General features: G+C 37.2%; 1 protein-coding gene and 1 long non-coding RNA gene across 5 annotated transcripts in view; one reads left to right on the top strand and one right to left on the bottom strand.

Annotated features, from left to right (window-relative positions):
• Positions 1 to 372: 372 nt before the first annotated feature.
• Positions 373 to 18,187, bottom strand: LOC117666292 (uncharacterized). The gene is made up of 3 exons (XR_004591710.3): positions 18,099 to 18,187; positions 1,266 to 1,471; positions 373 to 667 (listed from the first exon to the last, which is right to left on the bottom strand). It is a non-coding gene; the product is annotated as an uncharacterized LOC117666292 (long non-coding RNA).
• Positions 1,170 to 23,252, top strand: part of SOX1 (SRY-box transcription factor 1) — a 486,872-nt gene continuing 464,789 nt past the window's right edge. For all 4 annotated transcript variants that reach the window (XR_015734546.1, XR_015734550.1, XR_015734549.1 and 1 more), the window contains exons 1-3: positions 1,170 to 1,476; positions 5,422 to 5,574; positions 7,097 to 7,328. The gene's annotated coding sequence lies outside the window, so the exon portion shown is untranslated. The remainder of the gene's footprint in view (positions 1,477 to 5,421; positions 5,575 to 7,096; positions 7,329 to 23,252) is intronic.

Genomic DNA, 23,252 nt, shown 5'->3' with positions numbered 1-23,252 from the left:
ACCCAAGCTGTTTAACTAATAAAAGACATGGTTTTAATTCTTAATTTCAAGTTTTTGATTAGTCTAATTCAACTAATTCAATTTTGCCATCCTATCACTAGACAAACTTAAAATATCACAGTTGTTAACTTTTTGCACTTCAGTGCTTTAGGCTTGTGAGAGACCTGAATGCATCTTTGGGGCACTATTAGATAGAATTGCCTTCTTCATTTTCTACAATTACTTAAGTCCTTTTTTAAATGTGCTCTGGAATAATTGCTCTCCTTTTCAGAGAATATACCTGTAAAAATTGCTTCCCCAGAAGAAATTAGTTTCTAAGAACATCTGGTAGGTAACCTGGATATTTCTTAAGAAATAATGAGAAATATATCCTTATTTAGAAGATATATTTTATATACCTTCTAATATAGTTACCATTATAAAATCTTTTCCCTTATCAAATCCCAATTTGGGATTTTTCCATAGCAGGAGTTAGTGTAATGTGGAGAGGTACTCTTCTTCTTCTTGTGCTATATCCGTCATCGGACGTTGGCGATCATGTTGGCAATTCTATTTTTGTCAAAGCCAGATGAAAAAGCGCTGCTGAGTTTTGTCCAAACCAATCCCTTAGGTTTTGAAGCCATGTTCTTGTTCTTCTGCCTGAACCTTGTTTGCCTTCAATCTTTCCCTATGTGGAGAGGATACAGATAAGCTTAATTTTAGGTGTAATGTTTAAAAACATCTATAATAAAAGTAAGTTGGCAATTCTCTGCCTTGCATTTCTTTAAAAACTGAATAAAGTTGGATCAAACACAAGTTTTAAATCTTAAGAAATGATTTCACCAGACCAAAGATATTCACATCTGGCTTTATTAGTATTTGTTAAAATCTAATTTGTTTGGGAATCTATATGGTAATTTTCAGAGGTTCTTCCACAAATCAAATTAGCCATTTGGCTCCTGGTAAGTTTACTGCTCCACGGAGTTTTTCCTGTTACAAGCTCTAGTTTTTAAAGCTGAAGTGACTTTTACTTAAATCAGTCCTTAAAGGACTGGAAAATTGGTTGCATGAAGGGCTTCCCTCAACTCCCAGTTGACAGTTGGAGACAGTTGGAGACAGTTGGAGACAGTTGGACCCTCTCCCTTCTATGCCCCTCCCTCAGGAATTCAACTGACAGGAGGGTCAAGGACAGAGATTCTCAACCTCAGCAACTTTAGGATGCATGGACTTCAACTTCCAGAATTCCCCAACCTCTTACCAGTTATTATGCCTCACCTCTCACACACCTGTTGCAATTACCTCATCCCAAACAGGGTCCTTTCTTCCTTCTTCCAGTTAGCCATCCTGTCTGCTTCTAATCCCTCTTCAACTTCAGAGGCAAATGGCTCTCCTTGCTCCTGTCTCTTAGGTTGGCAGCCAATGTAGTCTGACAGGACTTTCTGTTTGTGACAGACAGTTGTTCACTCACTACAGTTTTAAGAAGAAGATATACCTCAGGTAAGGGGAAAAGAAAGTAGACATGATTTTAAAAAGCAAGAATGTAAACATCTTTACTAAATAGAAGCATGACAACAGAAGCACTTAAGAGAAAACAAATAGGTTTAATTAATGCCGAAGAGAGAGTTTGATGCTTTTAGTTTGATACATAATTTTAATAAAGACCCACTGTTTGAGGTACGGTATTATTGTAAATAATTGTTCACTCCATAACAAAAGTATCTGAGAACGACTCCTCAAACACTCTGGTGCTTCCAATGAATCCTTTTTTGTAAAAAGAACTTGTTAATTGACGGGATCTTTTTGAAATTGTGGCAATAATTGATATGTAGTTTCACATATGTTTTGCCACCAATTATGACATTATAGGTGTTGCAATTGTTCATGAAAAGTTGAAAGCCAGTGAAGTGACTGGCTAATATGGTGTATTAAGTAGCTCAGGTTCTATCCAAGATTAGCCGCAGAATCTTAGTGAATGATTTTGGACAGTCCCTTTTCCCACAGGGCATGGGTGTCTTCCAGAAATGCAAATGATGAAATATGCATCATGACATTTTGACCCAAGTTTGTGCCTGACTTCTAATATTGTATGCACACATGTAAAAGACAAGCTTGTAGCACAATGTGAGTTTCTTCATTTTGATAAAACCTCCTGATGCTTCCAAGCACAGGACTGGGCTTGGGAAAACAGAGGGACAGAGCACTAACTGTGACACCTTCCACTCTTGTACAAAAGGAAGGAAATAAATAGCAATAGCAATTAGACTTATATACTGCTGCACAGTGCTTTCTAACCAGTGGTGGGTTTCAAAATTTTTTACTACCAGTTCTGTGGGTGTGGCTTGGTGGGCATGGCATGGCATGGCATGGCTTGGTGGGCGTGGCAGGGGAAGGATATTATAAAATCTCTATTCCCACCCCACTCCAGGGGAAGGTTACTGCAAAATCCCCATTTCCTCCCGATCAGCTAGGACTTGGGAGGCAGAGAATAGATGGGGGTGGAGCCAGTCAGAATTTTTACTACTGGTTCTCCGAACTACTCAAAATTTCCACTACCGGTTCTCCAGAACTGGTCAGAACCTGCTGAAACCCACCTCTGTTTCTAATCCTCTCTAAGAGGTTTACAGAGACAGCATATTGCCCCCAACAATCTGAGTCCTCATATACAGATCTTCAAGAATCTGTATGGCATTGGTTGGCATCCAGGAGATCTATTTTGGAGAACAATAGCAATCAAATTTAAATTATTTCATTCTTCATATATATATCTGAAGGCAACCTGTTCTGAAAAGAATGGGAATAATCTCTGAATAGATACATTCACATATGCCTTCCTTTTTCCGCACATTGTTCTTAAAGATGAGGCAATTTGCAAAAAGAGTACAACTCATGGCTGTTAGAAACAAGCTGTTACAAATTCATACCTGGCGTTCTATGCTTTCTATTTTAACATTTTAAATGTTGTTACTGGCTTTACAGGCTTTTATTTAAAAAGTGTGAACATTCCTAAAGTAAATATAATTAAAATTTAAATATATCTTCTAGAGTAAAAAAGACTTGGTTTCTTTCATTCTTTTGCAAAAGTTGTAATAATGCAATCATTTTGAATTTGGAATGTAGGTTAGTTGTTTTAGCAATTTAGATTTTCTGTCACTAAGTATAAGCAGTTCAGGAATCAGCTTTAGTTTTTTTAAATAATATTATTACTACTACCAACTCCTCACAATTACCTGTGAAAAAAGATGAAAAAATATCTTGAGTTCAATTTCTGGAGATTACATGGACACAGTTGTGTGACTTCAGCCCTGGATTTTCTGTTGATTTCCCATTCAAGGACTAGCCATTTCTGATGATGCACGGTTTTTTTGGAGGTCAGCTAAGCTTGGATATTTCAGCAGTACAGCAGTCTGAAACAAACCTCAACATAATCCAATAGGCATTGTTGGAAGAATTTCTTCCCAATGGTTTGTTCCTTACTTATGTCAAACACCAGATGCCATAATCTAGAGTTCAAATTATTATTTTTTATTTAGCATACAAGGCAAGAGCATGGAATGGCGCTGTCCTCATGCAAGGGGCAAAGCATTCTTTTATAGTCAGGTAGAAACAATGCCTAACTATCTGGAACGAGCTCTCCCCGGAGATACAGAGGATCCCGGATCTGCGCACTTTCTGCCACACTCTTAAGACCTTCCTATTCCAGCAAGCTGGCCTGGCCTAACCTTTTTCCCCTTTTCTTTTAAATCAAAAATTTTAAATCTGTTTTTAAATTATTGGGATGTTTTAAATTTGTCTCGGGCTAAATTGTTTAATCTGGTTTTATTTCTGCTTGTAAATTTTGTATTTATGTATTTTATTTTGTGCCTGTTCACCGCCCTGAGTCCTTCAGGAGGAGGGCAGTATATAAATCTAATAAAACAAAACAAACATAAAACAAACAAACAATTCTAACATTTTCAAGTTTTACTTTCCAAATAAGCTATAACTTGTTTTGTCTCTCTATCTCTCTCTAATTATCACATCTTATTTCTGTAGCTAGAAGTGTAACTTTTTCTCATTTCTGTCTTATGTGACCTCTGACTTTTCTATAAAGGCGAGATAATAACTTCCTTTCTAAAATTGTGACATTTTAGCCTCCTAACAACTATTTTTCCAATAGTACTTATTAAAAAAGTAAGGGCTTTGAAATGGCCTTTATGGTCCCAGTGCTGAACATTATTGAAATTCTGCAGAGACCTCTCACATTTCATATGCTCAATGTGACCTAAAAAAATTGTTGATCTAGAAAGATTCTATGAGGAAAAGTGGGGGGGGGGATCCAAAACTAATCAGCTATTGTATAAGAAACATTTGGAATCTGTTAGTTCTGCCAAGGGATGTGTTACAAAATATTTACTACAAGCATGTGCAAAGTTGAAAGTATCTTCATAGTAACTGTTTCATTATTTTGAATTTGCATGCATTCAAACTTTCAGAAAAATGTGATTGTTAATATGCAGAAAGATTCTAAAGTAGTGTTAGCTTATTTTCACTTAGCCCGGAGTGTCAAACGGATGGTCCATGGGCTAGATGCATCACATGCTGACCACGCCCACCCCTGGTTTAGCGAAGGGGAAAAAAGTCACAATATGTCACATGACAACAATGTGGCACCGCGAGTTTGACATCCCTGACTTAGATAATCACTGAAACATACAATTTGACCTCGGATCAGGCTGAACTTTAAGACACAACTGTAACTATTTTAAGATCAAATCTGGGTCATTAGAAGGCAAGCAATATATTTTTTAAAGATGTGAAATATTTCCAATACAAAATTCTCTGGAACCAGATTCGGAGATTTCATCTCCTGAGGCATCCACTGCAGGATGAATGCTAATCCAAAACAAAATTTAGTTAGTATTTGTCTTTCTATAAACATATCTTATAGAGAGGCAGAGGGAACTCTTATTAGATGAGGTGACTAAGTGCTCCCTTCCAGTTTTGTTTACTCTTTGAAAGCCCAATGCACATTACAGAAGCATTGGGTATCCTCATATGGTCATTCCAGAGAAACAAAGTTGCCTTTCTATACTCTGGTGGATTTTCAGTGAACAATTTAAACAGCAGCAACTACAATAACAACAACAACTACTACTACTACTAAGAGTATTATAGTCCACCCAGGTTGCAAATTGTTTGTTTCATTCTTTGCTTTATAACCTTTAGGGAAAAAAATGCCAGACAAAAAAATTCTCCTGGTAAAGGAGCAGTAGAATGGAGCTGATTTTTGAGGATACATACATCCCTATTTTATTATTTTTGCTAGATGTATTCAGTAGTCCTAAAATCACTGGTCTCAAATTTTCTGAATCTCTAACTCTCTAACTCTAATGTAACTTTTACATTATTATAACACAGAAAATAAGATAAGAAAACTCAGGACACAATCCCATTATTTTACAGATTAAAGATGTGCTAGTTACATTGTGATTTAAAATCACTATCCCTGGTTGCAAAGTATTCAAGATAGAATTACTATTTTAATTGCTTCATGAAAAAAAGTATGACAAAGTTAGCCTTTCCTAAGGAAAAGAAATGACATCAATTTCAGATGAGGTAAGGTTCTTATAATCATTTTAGTGTATATTTGTTTATTTACTTCCAGAAGAATATTGATAAAGCAAAACCTAAAAAATGTCCCATCTATAATTATGCTAGAAGACCAAGAATTCATTTAGGCACCCAGATGCTAGTTTTTGACATGTGGAAGTTCAACCAAAGTAAATTTTCACATTGAAGAAAAATGTGTAATTCTTATTTTGTATTTTATACGAAAGCCGTAATTTACCAACATGATTCACTAATTTCTTATTAGATTTTTTAAAATATTATGTACAGTGAAAATAGAAGCCATCAATTTCTAAAGGGAACAATTACTTTAAAAGCTGGGGGGGGGGAAATTAATTTGCCACACAAGCATTTTGCATTTTGGATAAATATTAACTAAATGAAAAACAAATCTAAACCAAAACAATCAACTCGCATTGTGACAATTTGTTTTTATTTAAAAGATGTAAACCAACTATCCTATACAAAATTTCTTAAGGCCGAATGACAGTCAGAAGAAGCTGCTAACTGCTGTACTAGGTTTGTTGTTAAAACCCTTAAGTTTAAAAACAGGTTAAATTAGTTAAAAGGATAAACCTTGTATGCCAACTTTTAAAATCCCAATTTTACTGCTCAGCTTTTTAAAAGATCAAGTCTCCCCTCCCACCCCTTGCTCGTTGCAGTGTAGAAACCTATCAGACCTTTAAGTACAGTAGCATGAACAGTCTTGTTATAATTCCTGGTTGAACTTTGTCATTGGATGCATGATTTTGGAGTGTGCCAGGGTAACATTCAGCCTCTACCTTCATTTTTATGATAATTCCTAGTAAATTGTGGTGCAATAAACTCTTCAAGCCTGTCTTTCTAGTGAAAGCCATGAATCAATCAGCTGCAGGCTCTTTTGGGGGGTCTTTTCAATGTATAGCGATCATTTAGATTTGACATGCATTGTGAGACCTTAGCTTGGCTCCTCTCTATAGTCTGTCATTAATTCCAGCCTTTGCTATTCTGAAGTACAGTGAAGGATGACTGAGAAATCATTGCCCCTCTTCAGCTCTGTTATTGCACAAAATAGCAGCGCAATAATTTTTTGTCAATGTTTTACTCTAAAAGCTTTCTACGTCAGTCTTGAAAGGGAAGCAATAAAGCCCATTCAGTGGCATGAATAAAAATCCTTTGAGGTTTAGGCATAGGGTTTCTTTTCTTCAGCTGGTAATCAAATTGGAGCTAAAATGAAATTGAGTTTTCTTATGAAAATAGCCTTTGTTGCTGGGAAGGCTGGTAATTCATAAACAATAACCTGCTCTTTTGTGTGGATAATAATATATTCATGTTCTTTCAATAGGGTAAAAGCCAGACCTAGTGCATTATGGTACTGTAAAAAAAAAAAATAGCAGAAGGAGCTTTGCTGGAATAATCTTCAAGACAAAATGTAGTGTTTGTGACTTGAAGCTTTCAGCTTCTCTTGGAAATTATACTTTGCTCTTATATATAAGCTGAGTCTTGATTTCTTTTTTTTCCTGCTTTTTAGTTGTTGATTTGTTGCTGCTGTACAATATTTGGTTAATTGTGGATAGTATCAAGCTGTGCTCATCTGCTGCCGCAAAAGCTGCTGCCAGCTGCGGGGAAACAGAGCCTGCTGCTAGAGGATGTACATTATTCACAGAAGCAGCCTCTCATCCCTGATTATCACTGAAGAGTTTCTGATTCTTCATCACTGTATACCTACAGTACAGGCAATTGGATCACAAGATCGCCCCAAGGTAGGCAGAATTCCTTCCTCCTCTTTATTTTATGTTAAGTCAAATAATCAGTGGGCATCAGAAACTGGGGAAAGTTCTATAGGTGAACTTGGAAGTGATGCTGAAGAAATCATAGTTGGAAAGAACCACGTACTACAGTGCAGGCATTTATTTACTTTACTAGACCTGGAGGAGGTTTTTATGTTGATGGTCATGGTGTTGATTTTTAAAAGGTCATGTATGCTATAACACTGAATTAATATCTGTGTGGGGTGAATTTTCATACATATTTGCAATGTATTTATTATGTGGTCTTGCCTTTGAAGAGTTGGTTTTGATGTGTTTCTATCAGGCAATTGGCAATAGTATATTCATTGTGATATATTTTGTACATAGCTTGTACTTTATGTTGTCCTAAAATGTGCTTGAACCTGTTACTGTGGTGACACACATTAATATATAATTTGAAAAAAAGAGAGGCAACACTGTCAAATACCACAAAGAAACCTTCTTATCCAAAGTGAAAGCTGTTCTCTGCTTTAACATGGGAAAAAAGGAGATGAGAAGTTTTGATTGATTGAATATGTGCAGGTTTTAATTGTCCCAGAGGTTCTCATGTAAGAGAAACATAAATCACTCAGTTGGAAATCTTAAGTTGATGATATGTTTATTAAAATGTACACACATTATTTTCAAACTTAGATAAAGGCACTAATCCTTGCATCATTTGGATGGGCTATTATATCAAAGATTTAAGTATAATTTAATTAATCTGTAGGCATTGGTGGAAAACTGAATAAAATCTAAAGCAATGGTTACCTCATAGGGACTATAATCTTATGAAAAGACAAGAGATGATCAACTGACATACTTCTCCCCTGCTCTAGCCACTAGCTTTTAAAATGAAGTGTTGTGCTATCCATAGCAAAGATTTGTAAATTCAGTTATGATGACATGGAAAAGAACCTGGATATTCACAATGATTAAAAAAAAAAGTTTGCAAACTACATGTTTGTTTCAAACACAGTTAAATAAAAGCATGCCTCTACAAAATATATTGCAGAATAGAGTTTGTAATGTACTTAACAGTAGAACATTGGGTGTAAAGAATCAGAAATATCTATGTTCCACCTTAAAAGTGCAATCCTATTTACCTGAAGTAATTTATTAAATCCACTAATTACTTCTTAGTAGACCTTAGTATAAACTGTAGTCATATTGCTTAATTATTTATGGAATTCAGTGATGAAATTGTATGCTTTGTAAAATAACTTTTGGGCACCGTGGTAGTTGCCAGTCATGGTAATGTATGCCATTATCCAATTAGTATAAACCAGCATGGGAGTTTTGTGCATTTGTGATATTTAACATACCACTCTTTTTAACTGTGATGTGCATGAGATACTTCGTGAATATTTGTACTTGTTACTAATATAGATCAAAGTTTGACAACTGGTGACTTCCAGAGGTTATAGCCTATTATATCAATCAGCCCCAGTTAGCATGGGAATTATAATCCAAATACGGAGGAGAACAAATTAGCTATCCCTTGATACACTACTACTATTAATACAGAAAACATGCTCTTTCACTTCATGTTGTATTCATTTGCCTTCTTGATATTAATGGAATGTTTTCTGAAATACGTTTGAAACCACTGAAGCATTAGATGTACTACTCCCTGCTCCCTATTTGCTCCCTATGTAGGCAATTTCACAAATTAGGCAGAATAAGTGGGTAGAGTTCTGATTAGAGAATGTATTTTATGATGTTTTCATATAACAAGATATTATTTTCATCTAGAAAGCTAGCACAAAAAGGAAGAAAATAGAGCAGAGAAATCCAGTTCAGAATACTACTGTCTATTTTCTTTTTCTGCATTAAATAAAGAACATCCCTCAAATTGGAGGTGCATAATGTGATAGTGAAATTCACAGCCTAATGGTGGTAATGTGGGTTGTACCATTTCACACAGCAGCTCTATGCAGGGGAATCATCTTTTAGTGCTTTAGAGCCAGAAAAGTTATATTGTGAACATCCTTCAAAATATTTTATAAAGGCAAAATAAAAATATATGAAGCAATTAAAATAAAGCATACCTGCCATGGTGGGCAAGAGGTAAGTAATAAAATATTTATCTGAAAATCATTCCTCCTATACATACAATACATAAATATTGTAATCCTAAGGCAGTATTAGTGTTTTACCATCTTATATTGCCACTCCTGTAAAATTAATATAAAACTAACTTCAATAGAGTTTTATTCTGAATGATGCTGGACAGTTCAGTTTCAAATTATTTAGGTATAATATTTTACAGCTGCTTAGTTCTATCCAAATACTGCACCTATTCCTCAAAATTTAGTGAATTATGCTTTTGAATTGTGGTGATATCTTTTAAAAAAAGATAAAGTTACTTAATGGCTTCAGCATGATACAGATTTATTTGAACAAAAAGCTAAAATAAATATTTAGATTCTATTGGAATATGGGAAAAACTAAACTATAAGATTGATAAAATTAGTTGACATCTTTCATTGGAACAGCTTCTATTGGGATAAATACAGAAATTATATAGAAATAGAAAAAGTATTTTTTTAAAAAAAAATCAATATGGCTTTGGGTAATAGTTCAACTTAATGTTAAATGTAATATTTTAGCTTGGCATGAATTTTACCATATATTAATTTGTTTGTATCTAATATGGTATAATCTACTCATCATGATTATTTTGTAATCTGCTTTTCTCAGAACTGTTGTAGAAGTAACTAGAGATAAATAAAAAAATAAAAAAAGTCCAAATGTTATAGTACAATTATAATTCAATAATATTCTAGTGATGTATATTTCAACATCCTTGAAATCAGTAGGGTTCTGAGATCTCCAAATTCCTTTCATTTCCATAGGATGCTATTGGGTCACTTTTTCAGGAGGAAGGCCAGTCATCTCATGTTATTTGATTGAAATCTCAACATTTTACTGCTAAAGCATTATTCTATTTGATAGGCTCTGAATTCTAAATCAAAAGAAGAAAACAAAAAATGTGTTTGATTTATATTTAAGAGCCTTGGTACTACAGTGGTTTAAAGCACCCTGTTATTAACACAGCTGCCTGCAATTTACTGCTGGTTCGAATCTCTCCAAGGCTCAAGGTTGACTCAGCCTTCCATCCTTTCTAAGGTAGGTTAAATGAGGACCCAGTTTGTGGGGGCAATAAGCTGACTTTGTATAAATATACAAAAGTATGCAGGCTATTGCTTATTGCTTAACGCACTGTAAGCCGCCCTGAGTCTCCGGAGAAGGGCGGCATATAAATCAAATTAAATAAATAAAATAAAATAAAATAAATAAATAAATAAATAAATAAATATATGTGCATTAATTGGTCTTTGATATTTATTTATTTATTCATTCATTTATTTATTTATTTATTTATTTATTTATTTATTTATTGGTTCGATTTATATGCCGCCCTTCTCTGGAGACTCAGGGTGGCTTACAATGTGTTAAGCAATAGCCTTCATACTTTTGTATATACCTGCTTAGTAGGGATTTCACCCCCCACCCCAGCGGTGTTCTTTTTTTACAAAGTCAGCTTATTGCCCCCACAATCCGGGTCATCATTTTACCTACCTCGGAAGGATGGAAGGCTGAGTCAACCTTGAGCCTGGTGAGATTTGAACTTGCAGTAATTGCAGGCAACTGGCAGCTAAGTGCTACTTAACAGCACTTTAGTCCGCTGCGCCACCAAGGCTCCTTAAAACAGCACATAAATTTTAAGGATTTGTTGGAAAATTGGAATGCAGGAAAGGCTCTCATGATACCTTTACAGCAACGCCTATACCCTTGTTTAAGGATAAATTATTTAAACTAAATTAGACTTCTTTCTGAGCAGATATACGTAAGGCATATTTATTTATTTATGTAATTTATATGCGTGAAGTGTTGCAAAAAATATATATAATCCTAGAAACTGAGCTGTCTTCAGTAAGAGAGACTACTGTATCTATCCAAGTTATCCAGTTTGACCTAGCTCCTTCCCCTTCCATCCTTTGAAAGCTAGCCTCAAGTTTACATTATATCCATATCCATATGCAAAACATATGGCAAACTCTAAAGCATTGGTAGAAAACTATGAACAATAACTGAATAATATGTTTCAACTACATATTACACATGCTTATCTGATAATGTCCCACTGAATTAAGTGGAACCAAGGTCCATAAAACTTTGTTTTAAGAAAGGGACAAAGTAGAACCACTCCAATCCACATGTGAGATAAACACTTCCTAGGTTGAAAACGGAACTATCTTGCTTGAAAAAGAAGTGAAGTCTTTTAAAGAACACTATATTCACAAATCTCACTTTCTAAGTGCTTCCAGAAATTGCCTCGTAACCATCTTAAAACTATCAGAGACCTTTGAGTGACAACTTTGAAAGTCTTTATTGAGTGATTTTTTTCAACTCTGAACAAAAGAAAAAATAAATATAAGCTTAAGAAGTTAAAATAGTTGTTTAAAATGGATTTGTTTCAGTGGTGGGTTGTCCCCAGTTTGCCCGGTTCTATAGACCCGGTAGTAAAACTGGCAGGAGGCTCCACCCACCGGCCCTGACATCATCAAAATGCTTCTGCGCATGCGCAGAAGAGCGTGCGGCCCCGTTGCAAACAGGTAGTAAAGGTAAGTAGAACCCACCCCTGATTTGCTTACAGATAATGGATGGGACCAGAGAATGATTTTGTAACTCTCCAATTGCTAGAATTATCTGCAGTTAAATGTTATCTATATATCACACATATTGCTGACTTTATATACTAATGAATGCTTCGGGCTGCTTTTTTTCAAGTAACTGCTGCTGAAACTCATCTGGCTGAAATACACAGCTTATTAAATATAATTATTTAATATGACTTTGATTTAGTATTTACCATCTGCGGGGATACTTGAGTTGTCATAGACAATGATGGTAAGGGCTATGGCCTATTCAGTTCTTTCCTTCAGTAGCACACTGAAAATGAATAATGAGCCCCTGTTTGACTAGCTCAAATTCCTAAATCTTAGAAGGGCAGAGATGCAAAAAAACTAATTACAAGAGCTTAAAAAGGGAATCAGATGTACTGTAGGTTATAGATTTATAGCTTTCAAAAATAAGGCAAGTCTGAAGCTCTGTAGCTGATTCTTTAGCATGCTAACCAGAAAAAAAAATCAGACATATTCTGCAAAGTCAAAAAGTTACTTATCTAGGCAGTGATGCTCTCAGTCTACAATCATTACAGTATCTTCAGCATTTACAGTTTTTCTACTTTAGCTAGGAAATCAGAAGGATGGATGGAAGCATCTCTGGACTGGACTGAATAAAGCTACCTCTCTATTTAGACCAGATTTAAGGACAAAGCTGGAACTGTGGCTGTGACAAGATGCATTTCTAGATATCTTTGTCAGGTATACAGGTTTTATTTAAAAAAGGGATGACCTGGTAGAGAGAAATAAGGCAATACAAGCAGTCCTTGACTTCTGACCACAATTGAGCGCAAAATTTCTGTTGTTAAGTGAGACATTTGTTAAGAGACTTTTGCTCCATTTTACAAACTTTCTTGCCATAGTTGTCAGGTGAATCATTGCAGTTGTTAAGCTAGTAACACAGTTGTAAAGCAAATATTGCTTCCCCGTTGACTTTGCTTGTCAGAATGGTGCAAAAAGGGATCAGATGACTTGGGACACAGCAATGGTCTTAAGTATGAACCAGTTGCCAAGCATCTGAATTGTGATCACAGGATCATGGGGATGTTGCAAAGTTCATATCTGTGAAAAACAATCATAAGTTACTTTTTTCAGTGATGTTGTAACTTTGAACACTAGCTAAATGAACTGTTGTAAATCAAAATCTACCTGTATTACAATAAGCTTGAAAAGTAGGTTTTGCTAATTTATCTTAATGCACTTTTAAGAGATTGTAGCAGTTTTACAGCCCCCAAAAATTTCAGTTTTGGGCTGTATTAACAGACACATCACACCCAGATCGCAGGAAATAATCATTCCATTATATATTGTCTTGATTAGAAAAGCTCTTGAAACATTTTATCATATTCTGGGCACTGTGCTTCAAACAGGACACAGAGAAGAATGAATGGGCTTAACATTAGTGGGCCTATAAGAAGACTAAGAGTTATTGGGATCAAATATGTACTTTAATTCAGAGAATTCAGAGAACACAAATGTACAATTGAAACCAGAAGTTTTTCTTTAAATGTGATGAATAAGCAGCTGGAGGGGAAAAAAAACCCACAGGACTTCATTTCTACATAGTATAAGTATAGCATGACTTTTGTATGCACAGAGATAGATACACTTACAAATTCCCACAATGGAAGATGGATGGTAGAGTTAATGGAGCTGGTTGAGATGGAAAAATTAACTACCTTGATTAAAGAAAATACTTCATCTAATTTTGATTCTACATGGAAACCATATTTGGACTTTTTGCTAGGAACTGAAAGAAATGCTACATTAATTTTGGGATTTGACTATTAGAAATTTTCATGGTTATACAAATACTCGGTATTATTGAATTTTAGATAAAAGGATTCATTTATTTTATATTTGTAACTATTGAAGAAAGTAAAAAAAATATTTTTCCTTTATATCTTTTCCTTTATTCCTTTGTATCTTCCCTTCTCCTATCATTTTCTGTCTTAATAATTTTGTTTGTATTATATATGCTATCTTTTGTAGAAATTTAGTAAAGTATACTAAATAAAAGAAGAGTGAGTGGGTTTAGAGAACACTTGTTAGTCTTAAGCAGTCTTAAAACCAAGTCCAGTAAATAACCATTAAAGAAATTGTACAAATTTATCCTGCAAAAGAGAAGATTTTAAGGGAGATATGATAGTTGCCTATAAATATAAAAAACTGGCACTTGAAAATGGGGTGGATTGTTTCTCTTTTAAAATAAAGAGTACAAAGGACAAACTGAATGAAACTAAAAGAAAGGAAATTCAGGGTGCATATTAGGAGAAATGTTGAGCACTCTTGAATAGTAGAACAGACTGCCTTGAATAACAGAATAATAGAGTTGGAAGGGATTTTGGATGTCTTCTAGTCCAACTCCTTGCTCAAGCAGGAGATCCTATCCCATTTCAGACAAATGGCTGTCCAGTTTATCCTTAAAAATATCCAGTGATGGAACAACCACAACTTCTGGAGACAAGCCATTCCACTGGTTAATTGTTCTCACTGTTAGGAAATTTCTCCTTAGTTCTAGGTTGGCTCTCTCCTTGATTAGTTTGCTGCTTGTCCTGTTTTCAGTACTTTGGAAAATAGGTTGATCCCATCTTCCTCATGGCAGCCCCTCACATATTGGAACCCTGCTATTATATCACCAATAGTCCTTTTCAATTGACTAATCATACCCAATTCCTGCAACCGTTCTTCATGTTTTAGCCTCCAGCCCCCTAATTATCTTTGTTGCTCTTCTCTGTACTCTTTCTAGTCTCAACATTGTTTTTATATTGTGTGACCAAAACTGAATGCAATATTCCAAGTGTGGTTTTACCAAGGCATTATAAAATGGTATTAATACTTTACATGATCTTGATTCTATCCTTAATAGAATCAAATAGACTCTATTTGCTTTTTTTTTTTTTTTTGCTACTGCAGCACACTGCTGGCTCATATTTAAGTGGTTGCCCACTAGGACTTCTAGATCCCTCTCACAGTTACTGGTATTGAGCCAGGTACCATCTATACTCTACTTGTGTATTTAGTTTTTCTTTCATAAGTGTAAAACCTTAAAGGCTGATTGGTCTGTACTTTCCGAGATCCATTTCCACCCTTTTTTGAAGATATGAAGCGCATCAGCTATTTTCTTCTGATAATTCCCCAGTACTCTGGGATCTTTGAAAGATATAGTTCAGTGGTTCTGAGATCATGTCTATCAGCTCCTGGGATGTAATCCATCTGGTACTGGTGATTTGAACTCATCTAGGGTGGACATGTATATCAGGGGTGGGTTCTACTTATCTTTACTACTGGTTTGCAATGGGATCGCCCAAGTCTTAGTCCATTCTGAGGCTTAGCTTTCCTGACTTAATCTTTGCAGATTTGGCCTGTATGCTGGTATTCTGCCTTAGTAACAGAATAACAGAGTTGGAAGGGACCTTGGAAGTCTTCTAGTCCAACCCTCTGTGGAAGCAGGAAACCCTATACCATTTCAGACAGAAGGTTGTCCAATGTCTTCTTAAGGGATGTGGGTTCTGTCCCTCTTTTCATTTTTCATACTTGTCCTTTTTGTCTTTCTGTCTATCAGAGAGTTCTTTATGCACCATGCTGGTTTCTTCTTGGATCTCTTGGATTCCTCTTGGATCTCTTATTTTTCTTTATTGGTGGTTTTGTGCAGGATTGGGTTTTTATAAGCTCATTTTTCAGAGTTTCCTAAGCTTCTTGAATTGTTTTCCCCTTTAAGATTTTCATCCATGGAATCTTTCCCATGGTCTCTCTAAGTTTGTTAAAATCAGCTCTTTTTAAGTCTATGACACTAGTTTGAATTTTTTGGTCTATTGTTTGTGTCTGATTTATATTGAATTCCAGAATAGTGGTAGAGTCCCCCTCGCTGGATATTTTTAGATGAGCTATATGGCTACTTTATCAAGAATGGTTTGTGGAATTCCCAAACCGAGTAGAGGCTGGACATGTCTTATAATCGCTCTTCAAACAGCTACATTCTGTGATCTAGAATTGTTGAAGAGTGGTGAGCTACTAAATCTAGAGTAGTATTGCAAATATTTGTTTTTCAAATGCCTTTTTTATGAAACCGACATGCATACACATTGACTATGATAAATGTTGTAACAAGTGTGAACTTTTCTATATACTTACACAAATTTCTATATGGACACTCCAAGTACTGAAGGCCATGTCTGAACATTTGCATGTTGTAACAAGAAACGAAAAATCAGAACCTGTCTTTAATTAGTTTTGTGAAGATAAATCTTTTAACATACCAGGAGTTATAACAGCTATACATTTATTTATTCATTGCTTATCAACAGAAAGCAGCCTTAATTAAAACTGGGTAATTTAGTTACTGTCTTACATATGTTTTTTTTAATTAATTGTACCTTTATGAATACATAAATACAATGATCAAAGAACAGCTATAAGAATATTAGCTTACCTTGCTGGACTGTTGAATATCTATATTAAATAATGTAGATATTTTATGTATAAAATTTATATCCCACTCAACTCAATAAACCCCTTCACAATGAATGATTTTTATCCAATTTATATGCTTAGTATGTTTCTGCACAGGATAGCTTAATGGAGATTGTTATGAGCCCTCCAAAAAGCCACAACTAATCTGAACACACTGGTTATGCTAGCCTTAGCTTGCCAACTGTGATGACCACAAATTGATTATGACTTTCTCAATGGATATACTGTATTTAAAAGGAAGCAATTTTTCAAGATTCTTGGACTCAGAACAGACTTCCACGTTGTCAGAGGTCAACAATTACATCTTAAATAAGGGTTAATGTCAGAAACTTGAAGCTTTCCAACTTTTTTAGATGTGTATCTTGATATGAATTTGACAAGAAAATATATTGAATAAACAGTAATGTTTTCAATGTCTACATGACCTTTTAAAATCTTGATAGAACTATATATTTTATTCATGACTTTTTTGAAATAGAAAATATTTCATTAGGTTTATTACACATTTATGATAGAACAAGACTACAAAACTATTACAATATGGACTAATAATTTATCCAAAATATTTTAAAGGTGACATAGAGACAGTTCCCTCTCCCAATTCTACAGTTCCCATTTAATTGTTTATCTTTCCTTTCAGAAACAGAAGTTACATGCCTAATTCTCCTTTTATTTTATTTGTACAAAAACTTTGGGAGATGATTTGTGAGATACTGACTTTCTCAAACATTATTACTAATCTACATGGCAGAAAGGTTGGAGCTGTGGAATTGTCTAGCACTCACCAGAAGTGCCAGGGTTTGTGATGATTTAAAGTTATTATCCATCCTTCATTATAGACTGGACAATGCCCCCTGCCTAGAATTGAGGACATCTTTGCTAATTTTCCTTCAAACATTTTAGCAAAATAGATCCCATAGACCTAAATGTATTTATAGATGGAAATGGAAGAAGATTCCAAGATGTTTCTCATAAGTACATATAAAAGGTTATATTATTTATACAAACTTGCTTTTGAAGTAGCATCTGCACTAGTGCTTTGCAGAGAGCCATGGACCAAATGCCATACCATTGTTCAAGCATCCAGTGCTATTTGGATGACATCACCGTCATTAGCAAACTGATGCTGTACATTTGCAAGATATTACTTATTGGTTCAAAAGGGCTTCAAACATAATACAATATGTATTCTTTAAAATTAATATTGCGTCTTGTGCCACTAATACAAGAGTTTTGCAGAGAAAATTCATTCAGTTTTATACTCTACCAACAAAGCAGTGTCACAAGTATATCCTTTATGTGTGTATTAATTAGTACAACAGGTATAGGAATTGGGCTATGGAGTTAAGGGCATTGCTGTTGTGATGGATAGGGAGAGATAGTTGGGAGGCAGGGAGCAGGACATATTTGGTGACCCCCACCTTCATGTCAAAAGCCAGTGTTGAGTTCTAGCCCTCCCTGCACTCAACCATATTTCCTATTCAGTGAACCTCCAGAGACCCTTACTTTCTGCTGATGCAATTAAATGCCAGGTCAGTCTGTAATAAGGTCTCCCTCATCCATGATCTTATCAACTTACTTTACAGAGGATCTGAGAGATGAAATGAGAGAAGAAACACCTAGAGTGCTGCTGGGGGACAACAAGAAGTGAATCAGCATGAGCGTGTTAGAGCTGCTACTAAGGCTATCTGGTGGTGGTAAGGGTAGTGAAATGTCATCATTTCTTTGCTATTATTGCATTATTGCATAGGTAGTTGCCTAGCAGCCTATTTAAGGTAACCTGGGCTTTTCTGGGAAGGGCTGCTTTGGAGGTTCATTTATAGCAGGCCTGTCAAACTGGTGGCCCACGGGCTGGATGCGTCACACACAGGCCATGCTCACCCCGGCTCCGCAAAGGCAAAAAAATATCGTGATATGTCACGTGATGCGATTGAGTTTGACACCCATGATTTACAGGATTGCTGTGAGAAATATGCTACCGTGTTTCCCAAAAAATAAGACCCTGTCTTATATTTTTTTTTGCCACAAAAAAAGGCACAAGGTCTTATTTTGGGGGGATGTCATCCACTGACTAACGTCACTTGTGCACGTCACCCCCGGCCTCTTTTTCTCTGTCAGAGGTCTTCAGGAACTTCTTCTGCGGCCGGCAAGGCTTTCCTGACAGCCTCTGAAGCCGATAACAGAACTCCAGATCGATCCAGAGCTTTGTTATCAGGCCTTCAGGAAAGTCTTGCTAGCCTTGCCGGCTGCAGAAGAAATGGGCCAGCAAGGCAGGTGTCGGGATGTGTGAGGCCTGGCTACAACTGTCCAAAGGTAAGTAGTAGGGCAGCTCCACTCCCACATCCCCACTCTGGCTTAATTTTTACCCGTGCACTCTGGAGTGGGCAGGATCTTAATTACGGCTTATTTTGGGGTAGGTTTATATTGGGCGCACTTGTAAAAATCAAGCTAGAACTTACTTTCAGGGTAGGTCATATTTTCGGGGAAACAGGGTAGGTATCTGTCAAAGTTACTTGGATTTGTTCCAAGCTGAATTTTAGCCTTGAGCTAGGTGCCACGGAGGGAACTCAAACTAGCTTGGTTAGCTGAGAGGAGTTTGAATTTATAATTGCTGATGAACTAGACAGGGTTCTTTGGATTATTAATTTGACCATCTGTAGATCCATGCTCCTTGTGGATGGCTAAGCCTTCTGGGAGTGATGTGGATGGGTTTGGCGATGACCCATTGTGTTATATACTCAAATCCATGGTAAACGAATAATGTACTCCTATTAATATCACAGCAAATATTTTGAAATTGACAAAGGATTAAGCAATTTATTCATTAACTTATGCTGTAGAACTCATTACAGGTAGTCCTCGATTTACAACAGTTCATTTAGTGACCATTGAAAGTTACAGTGGCACTGAAAAAAGTGACGTATGACCATTTTTCACACTTATAACTGTTGCAGCATCCCCATGATCAAAATTCAGATGCTTGGCAATTGGGTCATATTTATGACAGTTGCAGTGCACCAAAGTATCTTTACAGGATATTTTGTGGGAACAAACTATATCAAACCTGTTTAAATAGTCCATCATATAAAAGATAAGCTACAAGTGCATACATGTATTTTGTCAAAATTGCATAGTTCTGTACTATTGCTTGTCTCCGCTAAATGCTGTAACAATAAATGAATTATGAAAATTAACAAAACTGTGGAAGGAAATAAAAAGCTTTTGTTTTTATTACTCTCATTGCTGTTTTGGTTGCAATAAAATGCACAAAATTGCAATGTTGTCTCAATGGACTGATTTTGTATCATAATGCAAAGCACATAGTATGTTCCGAATAAACAACTATTTACTTCAAAAGACAGACTCCCTCTTGTGTATGAACATATGAATTGCTTAGAAAAAGGAAAAGTAATAATAGCAGCTAGAGATTTGATACAGCTGATTAAAAATATGTTTTTTTGTTGTTGCTTCCACTATGAATGCTGAAGAAATATTATGTCTGAGAAATCAGTTTTATGTTCTAAGATTAAATCTCTGGGAATCAGCTTCTCTGATTCCAGCATCTTGCCACTACTCTGACCATTTTTGACATCCTGTACTTTCTAGATGTGTGGGATGAGTAGTACATGATCATTTGTCCATCATGAATGCAATTTTCAGAATGTTAATCAGCTTAACCATCCTCAAAATGTAGCTTGAAGTCAGTGCATCTATGAGCAATCTATCCAGTGTCACGATTCAGTTTAATTCCCCACCCACCCTCATCTCTCTTTCTCAACACCTCATTCAAATCTTGTTAAGTGATATTTTTTAAAATATAATTTTATGAAGATTTTAAATAAAAGATAAAGACTAACAAGAATTAATATAATGTGAATAGCAATATCACTTAGACTTATATGCTTCATAGTGCTTTATAGCCCTCTCTAAGTGATTTACAGAGTCAGCATATTGCCCCAACAATCCGGGTTTTCATTTTACTGACCTCAGAAAGATGGAAGGCTGAGTCAACATTGAGCCAATGAGACTCAAACTGCCAAACTGCTAGCAATTGGCAGTCAGAAGAATTTTCCCTCTATCATTCCTCCTATTTTTCCTAAAGCAGGGGTCAGCAACCTGCGGCTCTGGAGCCGCATGTGGCTCTTTCATCCCTCTGCTGCGGCTCCTTGTCACTGGTTGGCTCCACAATTGATAGGGCTTTTGGTTACGATAGATAGAAGAAAAAGGACATCACGCTAGGAGGAGACTCTATGGTGGGGGAAACCAGATTTCCGGTCGGCATAGGAAAAAGGACGCCGCACTAGGAGGAGACTCTATGGTGGGGGAACCAGACTTTCTGGTTGGCAGAGGAAAAAGGACGCCATACTAGGAGGAGAATCTATGGTGCGGTACCAGAATTGAATGGGGGCTTCCTGTTAGGACCTTTGTGGCTCTTTGAGTGTTTAAGGTTGCCGACCCCTGTCCTAAAGCAACAACCCTGTAAGGTGAGTTGAACTGAGAAAGAGTGACTGGCCCAAGTGGCCCAAGGTCACCCAGCTGGCCTTCATGGCTAAGACAGGACTTGAACTCATGGTTAGTTGCTTTCTAACCCCATTCCTTAACCACTACACCAAACTGATGATAAAGAATTATAATGTTTAATTCTTTCTGATTGACTTGAGTAATCAGCCTTCAAGGTATCCTCTTATCATATTTTTCTCTAATTCACATTTTCGCAGAGAAAGATTCCTTACACTAAAATTCAAATCCTCATATATTTTAATAAGATTTTAAATAATCCACATGAAGTACTTATAGTTATTCTCTAGATTGTGGAGCCAGGAGCCAGGAATGGTTGTCCTCCGTTCAGACGAAGGACTGAGCCTGTGCAAAGTTATTAAGTCCTGCTCTTGTTGTCAGGGACTCCCAGATTTGGCTAAGTCCTCAGACTGGACGGTTGTGTTGGAACTTTCTCCTTATTTCTGGCTGTTGCCTCACCTTCTTTCCTTTGCAAGAATCCTTGGGTTCTCTTGGGATTTGTAAGTAATCTTTCTCCACCCTCATTGGATAGAGTTTTTTTGGGGGGGGGAAACCTTCATCATCAGAAAGGTCATGCTCGTGATGATGGACCTCCTCTTTAAAGAACGATGGATGACCGCCCGTAGAAGGGCCTGGAAATCCAGGATCCCGAGTAGATAGCAACTCTGCCACACTTGGATTGTAATGTGACTCAGAGTGTTCTGACACATTCATTTCATTTCATTTTCATTTTATTAGATTTCTATACCGCCCTACTCCCGAAGGACTCAGGACGGTGAACAGCCAACAATAAAATCCATACATACAAAATTTAAAAGCAGAATTAAAATCAAATTAAATAGTTTTGGCCCAGACAAATTAAAACCCCAATCAATTTAATTTTAAAATTTGAATTATAAAATACTAAAAAACATTAAAAATTAAAAATTCTTTTATAAAAGAGGGAGAAAATTAGGCCAGGCCCGCCTGGTGAAATAAAAAGGTCTTTAGAGCGCGGCGGAAGATGCGCAGATCCGGGATCCTCCGTATCTCCGGGGGGAGCTCGTTCCAGATAGTAGGTGCCCCCAAAGAGAAGGCTCTCCCCCTGGGGGCCGCCAGTCGGCATTGTTTGGCCGATGGCACCCGGAGGAGCCCCTCTCTATGGGAGCATACCGGCCGGTGGGAGGCTATTGGAGGTAGCAGGTGGTCCTGCAAGTACCCAGGTCCTGAGCCATGGAGCGCTTTAAAGGTGGTAACCAAAACCTTGAAGCGCACCTGGAAGACCACCGGGAGCCAGTGCAGCTCGCGCAGGAGGGGTGTTACATGGGAACACCAAGTCGGTCCGATTACCACCCGCGCGGCCGCACTCTGTGCCAGTTGGAGCCTCTGGGTGCTCCTCAAGGGGAGCCCCATGTAGAGAGCATTACAATAGTCCAGGCGGGAGGTGACAAGGGCATGAGTGACATGCGTAAGGAGTCCCGATCCAGAAAGGGACGCAACTGGTGAATCAGGCGAACCTGATGAAAAATCCTCCCGGTCACGGCCGTCAAGTGCTCTTCTAAAGACAGCCGTGAATCCAGGAGGATGCCCAAGTTGCACGCCCTCTCCGTGGGGGCCAATGATTCGCCCTCAATAGTCAGTGATGGCACCAACTGACTATATCGGGACATCGGAAACCACAGCCACTCGGTCTTGGATGGGTTGAGCCTGAGCCTATTCCTCCCCATCCAGATCCGCACGGCCTACAGGCACCGGGACATCACCTCAAGGGCATCGTTGGGGTGGTCTGGGGTGGAGATGTACAGCTGGGTATCATCAGCGTACTGATGGTACTTCACCTCAAAACCACGGATGATCTCGCCCAGCGGCTTCACATAAATGTTGAACAGGAGGGGCAAGAGGACCGACCCTTGTGGCACCCCGTATATGAGGGGCCTCAGGGTAAACCTCTGCCCCCCTGTCAACACGGACTGTGACCGGTCAGAGAGAAAGGAGGAGAATCACTGCAACACAGTGCCTCCCACCCCTAACTCTTACAACCGGTGCAGCAGGATACCATGGTCGATGGTATCAAAAGCCGCTGAGAGATCTAACAGGACCAGGACAGAGGAGCATCCCCTGTCCCGAGCCCTCCAGAGATCATCTACCAACACGACCAATGCCGTTTCCGTGCTGTACCCGGGCCTGAAGCCCGACTGGAACGGATCCAGATACGTCGTTTCATCCAGGTGCTGGG

This window comes from Pantherophis guttatus, chromosome 5 (genome assembly GCF_059756535.1).
Source record: "Pantherophis guttatus breed Tessera chromosome 5, ASM5975653v1, whole genome shotgun sequence".
Lineage (NCBI taxonomy): Eukaryota > Metazoa > Chordata > Lepidosauria > Squamata > Colubridae > Pantherophis > Pantherophis guttatus.
This window is presented reverse-complemented; position numbering and strand designations above follow the sequence as displayed.